Here is a 7,500-nt window from a genome sequence, read left to right as displayed (position 1 = left end):
GATGAGAACCTTTTTGGTAGGGGGGGAGGGGGGGAGGGGGGAGGCCGGAGGGAGCAAAGGGCAAAGATGGAAATTATCTTATAATCTTACGAATACGGTTAATAATAATAATAATAATAATAATAATAATAATCTTACTGTACGTACACAGGCGCGCGAACACACTTCCATATTGGTTTACATGTTGCAAGTAGACTTTTTTCTGATATACTTATTTTTTTATATCGTATAGTTTTTCGAACAATGTTTTTATTTTATTTTCTTTTTACGATTTTTAGTGTTAAAAATCGATTCAGTTTTTATTTCCTTTTGTAATCGTCCAAGAGGAATGGACGAGCTGGCGATACCAACATTAACATCGAGAACATGAAAAAAACCGTGCATGGATGACGAAACAAATACAATAAACTCCTTGTCTTATTTCCTTGTTGATCAGCTGTCACTCGAGACTAATTATTTGACGATCGGAATGCGCAATGAGATCCATTCATGCATATTACACAACGCAATGATGCAGATTTTTTTTTTTTTTTTCGGTCAGAAGTTGCGTAAAGTGAGATTGAAAGTAGAGTAAAAAAAAAAAAAAAAAATGTCTTTCTTTTCCTCCTCCGTGGTAAGAGATCTCGAAAAGATATATGAAAAAAATATATATATTTGTTCTTCGCTCCATTTCGCCGTTGTAAACTTGAGTGTGTGTGTAGAAGGGGAAAATTTTTTCTCTTTATTTCTTTTTAAGCTGAAGAAATAGATTGTATTAATGTATATTTTGTACATCTGGACAACGTGGACGGAAACTTAAGGAATCTTTTATTTTCCGAGGGCTCGTAAATATTAAGATATTGTTACATTTTTTTTATTATTCGTATTGGGCGTTTTCTTTTTTATGTCTATTTTCTTTGTCTGTTGAGTATGAATAGGGAAATATTTCTTCCTCTTTTCCTATGTTCACAATTTTCTCGCTTAGATAGAGAGGCGTCATCTTTGTACTTATTGTGGTAATAGTTTTTGTTTTGTGTTTTTCTTTATTTTTTTAGTTTTCCGACTTTTGAAGGATAAAGGTCAATTTTCTCTTTTTCACGTTTTCTTAAGGTCAGTTATTTATTATTATTCTCGTATTACCATTATTTTTTTATCATTATTGCCATCAGTTATGTATTATTCTATAATATTTATTATTGCTATTATTGTAATCATCATCATCATCATCATCACTGTCATCATCATCGTTCCCATTATATTTGTTCTATTTGTTTTTAGTTTGGAAAAGGTATATGGATTGCCAGGAGATCACGTGATTACAAGAAAAAATAGGGCAATCCAGAAAACAAGAATCACTCAAATATATTAGCAAAACCTTGATTGAAAAGGAAATACTTGGAAGTCAATAACACAATGCTCTCTCTCTGTAGACCTTTGTGGCTTCCTCAAGTAGGTTGAAAGCATCTCAGTATTATTATAATCGTTCTTGTTATCATTAAATTATTGTTTATATGAAGACTCTGTCGTGGCTGCCTTTGAAATTGTGTGGAGGTTTGAAATCGTCTGTTGTTGTGACTATTGTTATTGTTGTATTTTTTTCTCCGCAATCCACGGTTATGGATGCCTGGATTATGTTTGGAATTCAAAGAAGATTGCTTAGGGTCTGTTTATTATTATTGTTAAATTAGTTTTCTAAATAATTTCATGGTTTTATATATATATATATATATATATATATATATATATATATATATATATATATATATATATATATATATATACACATCCATCCGTCCATCAACATGTACAGTATATAAATGTATAATGTATGTATATACATATTCATATACCTACAGTATATGTGTGTGTGTGTGTGCGTGTACGTACACATACACGCATACATATGTATATATATATATATATATATATATATATATATATATATATATATGTGTGTGTGTGTGTGTGTGTGTGTGTGTGTGTGTGTGTGTGTGTAGAGAGAGAAAGGGGGGGGGAGAAATATGTATGTATATATATATATATTGATATATATGTATTAGCTATATATATATGATGTATATGTATTAGCTATATATATATATGATATATATGTATTAGCTATATATATTTATATATGATATATATGTATTAGCTATATATATGTACGATATATGTGTTGTATATATATTTTATTTCATATATATGTATATTGTGAATGTTTGTGTAGCCTATATATAAATGTATGTTTACATATGCTGTATGTATATATAAATATACAATTGTATACATATAAATGTATAAGTGTATATATATAACATATGTAATGCATTTAGTATATAGCTATTTACCTTCACCCATTTATTTATCATATTTATATCGTCCTTTGTGGGTTTTCAGGGAAATCGAGTCACAAGAATTGTTGATTTCCTTGCTCCAATTCCCTTTTCTAGGCCTACATACTCATAAATGTAGGCCTGTTTTGAGGTTCAGGGATACTCACCACATTGTCTGCAAAATTGACCTAATATGAGAGAAGAGATGAATGAACGAATAAATGAATAGTTAAACACGTGATGGGTTTAGAACTTTCTTTTTCAGTTTCCGATTTTTCCCCTTTATTAAGTGTTTTATATCGTCAATGTTGCTGATTAAGTTGATTTTTTTTAAATTATTACCAAGTCGAAGGTAATCCTCGTATTCTAGAATGACATCTATTTTCATTTATTTTCGTTTTTTGTTTCTTTTCCGTTTTCGTATTTCCTTTGTTGTTTCCGTTTCGTCATTCTCGTCGCACTGTCGTCGGAGGTCAGAGATGACGCAACACAAGGATATTCGAAAGCTAGATAGAATGAATGAGAAACAAAAGTGGAGGAAAAATGAATCATAGGTAATTATCACTTTCCTAGCTATAAAAGCAAATAATTATTGTATGATTATAGCAGTAATTATCCATCTAACCGCAATGTAAGGTGAGGAATGTTCTTTTTAGAGGGCGATAAAAATTATAGAATATGAAATATGTATATATATAATATATATATACACACATGCGCACAGACACACACACACACACACACACATATTCATTCATATATATATATATATATATATATATATATATATTATATATGTGTGTATATATATATATATATATATATATATATATATATATATATATATATATATATGTATATGTATATGTATATGTGTGTGTATATATATATATATATATATATATTATATATATACATATATTATGTGTGTGTGTGCGTGTTTATGTATGTGTATATATATATGTATATGCATACATATTTATATGTATATGTATATATATGTATATATGTGTATTTGTCCATGTTTATGTATATGCATATATATATATATATATATATATATATATATATATATATATATATATATATATATATATATACACACGTCTATCTATCTATCTATCTATCTGTCTATATATATATATATATATATATTTATTTATTTATATTTATATTTATATTTATATTTTGCATACATATATATGCATATATACACATATATATGCATGTGTATTTATATATTTGCATATATATATATAGATAGATAGATATTTATATATATGCATATATATAGATATATATACATATATGTGTATGTATATATATGTGTATATGTGTGTGTGTGTGTGTGTGTGTGTGTGTGTATGTATATGTGTATATATACATGTATTATATATATATATATATATATATATATATATATATATATATGTGTGTGTGTGTGTGTGTGTGTGTGTGTGTGTGTGTGTGTGTATGTATATATATATATATATATATATATATATATATATATAGAGAGAGAGAGAGAGAGAGAGACAGAGAGAGAGATAAGAGAGAGAGGGCGGATGGGGTAGAGAGAGAGAGAGGTGGAGTGGAAGAGACGGGAAAGGAGAGAAGAGAGCGAGAGAGAGAGAAAAAAAAAGAGAAGAACGGAAAGACAGAAAAGAGAAAAAAAAATACTAACCTTATTAAGGGTGCACCAATAGACTGTCAGCACCCCTCCCACCCCCACCCCCCACCCCGCATGACACATCACGCCCGCCCACTCACCCACCCACCCAACCGCCCACTCACCCACCCACCCAACCGCCCATAGTCTTGGTAGGGTGGTTGCGACTTTCACCTTGCCGGCAGACTGCTCCTCCTCGCTCTGAACTTGAATGACTTGATCGCAGTATCAAGGTCACGCAAAGAAAATTGGGTTCTGGGAAGGGGCAGATTGTTTGTCATGTAGGCCTATAGTTTCATTGTATATTCGTTGGGTGTTTGTCTATATCACGCTCTCTTTCTGCCTCCCAGTCAATATTCATGCTCATATTTTGTCTGTTCTCTCCTCCACCTCCTCCTTTCTCTGTATACGTTCTTCCCTTCTTCCCACTTTTCTCGTACTATTAATGGTGCGAAATGTAATGGAACCTCTAGGTTAAGAACACAACCTTTCGTCAACTGTTCATATTTTTTCCGTTCTCTCCTCCACCTCTTCCCCTCTCCCTTTTCGCTGTTCTCCCGTTTCTCCTACTATTTACTATTTTTCTACTTCCACCCTATTAATGGTACGAAGCGTAATGGAACCTCGAGGTTAAGAACGTAACATTTCGTCACCTGTTCATATTTTTTTCCGTTCTTTCCTTCACCTCCTCTCTCCCTTTTCACTGTTTTCCCGTTTTTTTCTACTTGCATCCTATTAATGGAACGAAGTGTAATAAAACGTAGGGATTAAGAACACAACATTTCGTCACCTGTTCATATTTTTTCCGTTCTCTCCACTTCCCACTTATCCCTTTTCTCCTCTTACTATTTACTTTCTTTTTTTCTACTTCCAACCTATTAATGGAACGTGTAATAAAACATCGGGGTTCAGAACGCAACATTTCGTCACCTGTTCATATTTTCTCCTCAACTTCCTCCCTCTCCCTCTTCGCTCTTATCCCATTTCTCCTCTTACTATTTACTTTCTTTTTTTCTACTTCCATCCTATTAATGGAACGAAGCGTAATAAAACGTCGGGATTAAAAACGCACCTGTTCATATTTTTTTCCCGTTCTCTCCTCCACCACCTCCCCTCTCCCATTTCGCTCTTATCCCTTTTCTCCTCTTACTATTTACTTTCTCTTTACTTTCTTTTTTTCTACTTTCATCCTATTAATGGAACGAAGCGTAATAAAACGTCGAAGCTCAGAACGCACCATTTCGTCACCTGTTAAAATTTTTTCCGTTCTCTCCACTTCCCTCTTATTCATTTTCTCCTATTACTATTTACTTTCTTTTTTTCTACTTTCATCCTATAAATGGAACGAAGCGTAATAAAACGTCGCTTCAGAACGTAACATTTCGTCACCAACGCCCACGCGGCCACAGAAAGCGTACCTAATAGACGCTCACCTTGACCACTATGCTAAACAGCTGACATGCGCAACACGTGCAATATTGCAACAGTAGTAAGGGGCCTTGCATAGGTCGTGATAGGACAGGAGTCGCTGGCTGTAAGATGTTGATTATGGTGATGGCGGAATGGTGGTGGTTTAGGGATGGCGTGTTGGTCTTTTTAATTTTATATTGTGTGTTTTTTGTTTCTCTTTTTTACCTTTCTGTCTGTCCCTTTTGCTCTTTCTTCTACTATCTCTCTCACACAGTCTTCTCTCTTCTCTCTTCTCTCTTCAATCTATCACCTATCACATCCAATTTTCTTGTTTCTCTCTTTCTCTCTCCCTGTCTCCCTCGCGCTCTTTTTGTCTCTCTCTCGATTCTTATTCTCTTTTTTTCACGCTCTCACTGTTTTCTCTCCTTTCTTTTTTATCATCTCTCTTTCACTCTTACTCTCACTCACTCCTTTATTCTCATTTTCGTTTTCCAGATTATCGCATATATCCACGCGTGTACAGTTATAATTTGAGAGAGAGAGAGAGAGAGAGAGAGAGAGAGAGAGAGAGAGAGAGAGAGAGAGAGAGAGGACGAATGAGAATGAAAATGGCAGAATCAAAAAGGACAGAAAGAGAGAGAGAGAAAAGAATGATAATGAAAATCACAGAATGCGAAGAGAGGGAAACAGAAAGACAGAGGGAGAGACAGACAGACAGAGAGGCAGACAGAGAGAGAAAGAGAAAGACACAGAGGGAAAGACAGACAGAAAGAGAGGCAAGCAGATAGATAGATAGAGAGAGAGAAAGAGAGAGAGAGAGAGAAAGAGAGAGAGAGAGAAGACAGAAAGAGAGAGAAAGACAGAAAAAGAGAAGACCGAAAGAGAGAGAGAGAGAGAAAGAAAAAGAGAGAAGACCGAAAGAGAAAGAGAGAAGACAGAAAGGAAAAGAAAGAGAAGACAGGGAGAGAGCGAGCGAGCGAGAGAAGAGAGAGGGGGCTTGTGGGGGGGCAAGCAAAATTCATCCAGACAGGGCGTGCAGACGCGGCCGTCTCCCCGAGCGCCAGGGACTGCCTCAACGCGCGTAACCAGTTATGTACGAAGACTATGGGAGAGCGAGCACGTGCAGCCGCCCTTCCCCCTTTAAAGCTGCCCGGGCCGTCTCCAGACCCGGCCACAGGTACCTCCCGTCTTGCGCGGTCCGTCACTCTCTTCCTGGTACGCCGCGGGGGGCCTTTTGGAGTGGGGATTGTGGCAGGGGTTTTGGGGAATTACGGATTTGCTTGTGACATTTTTAATTGTTGTTGTTGTTGTGTTGTCATTGTCAATATCATTATTGTTATTATTATTATTATTATTATTATTATTATTATTATTATTATTATTATTATTATTATTATCATTATCATTATCATCATCAGTCTTTCGTGGTGGCGGAGCTATCTAGTATTTATGCTATATAAATGTATAGTTACTTGCATACTTGGTATTACCACGCGCGTTCTGTTTCGTAGATTTCGGTTTATCTCTAGACGTATCTCGCCACATATAGAAGACGTATTGTATTGTTATCGTTGTTATTGTTACTGTTATTGTTATTGCTATTATTATTATTATTATTATCGTTTCGTTCCATTGCGTGGGATCAGTTTTTCGTGGGGGGGGGGGGGTCTGTCTAGTATTCATGCCATATAAATGTGAATTATGATATACTTTAGGGTGTACTGTATAGTTGCCGGAATAATCGGTATTATTACACTCGGTCTGTTTCGTAAAGATTTCGGTTTACCTTTAGACGTATCTCGCACAGAAGACATGAACGGAAACCAGAGATTTTAGGTCCCGTTTTCATTCAAACCTCTCGAACCAGCCGCGCGAGAGGTCAAGAACGGGACGATCGGCCAACAGGGTCAACAAAGCGAGATTTTTGGCCAGGCATGTGAAGGAGATGACTGGCGCTTGTGACGGAAGGCTTGGCATGGAGGTGAAGCTTATTGACGGAGGTGACTGGGCGGGTCGGGGGGCGCAGACCATCCATACAGGGGGGGGGGGGGCGCCGCGACGTGCCGGGTGGCTGCCGCTCGACCCCTGGATGCGACGAGCTCTGGTTGT

The 7,500-nt window shown here is 35.6% G+C and overlaps 1 protein-coding gene across 1 annotated transcript in view; it reads left to right on the top strand.

The window, feature by feature from the left end:
• The window catches only part of LOC113803583 (uncharacterized), a 319,431-nt gene that overhangs the window by 42,484 nt on the left and 269,447 nt on the right, over positions 1 to 7,500 (top strand). The gene's annotated exons all lie outside the window — the stretch shown is intronic.

This window comes from Penaeus vannamei, chromosome 18 (genome assembly GCF_042767895.1).
Source record: "Penaeus vannamei isolate JL-2024 chromosome 18, ASM4276789v1, whole genome shotgun sequence".
Classification (NCBI taxonomy): domain Eukaryota; kingdom Metazoa; phylum Arthropoda; class Malacostraca; order Decapoda; family Penaeidae; genus Penaeus; species Penaeus vannamei.
Note: the sequence above shows the minus strand (reverse complement) of the source record. Positions and strands in the feature narration are given on the sequence as shown.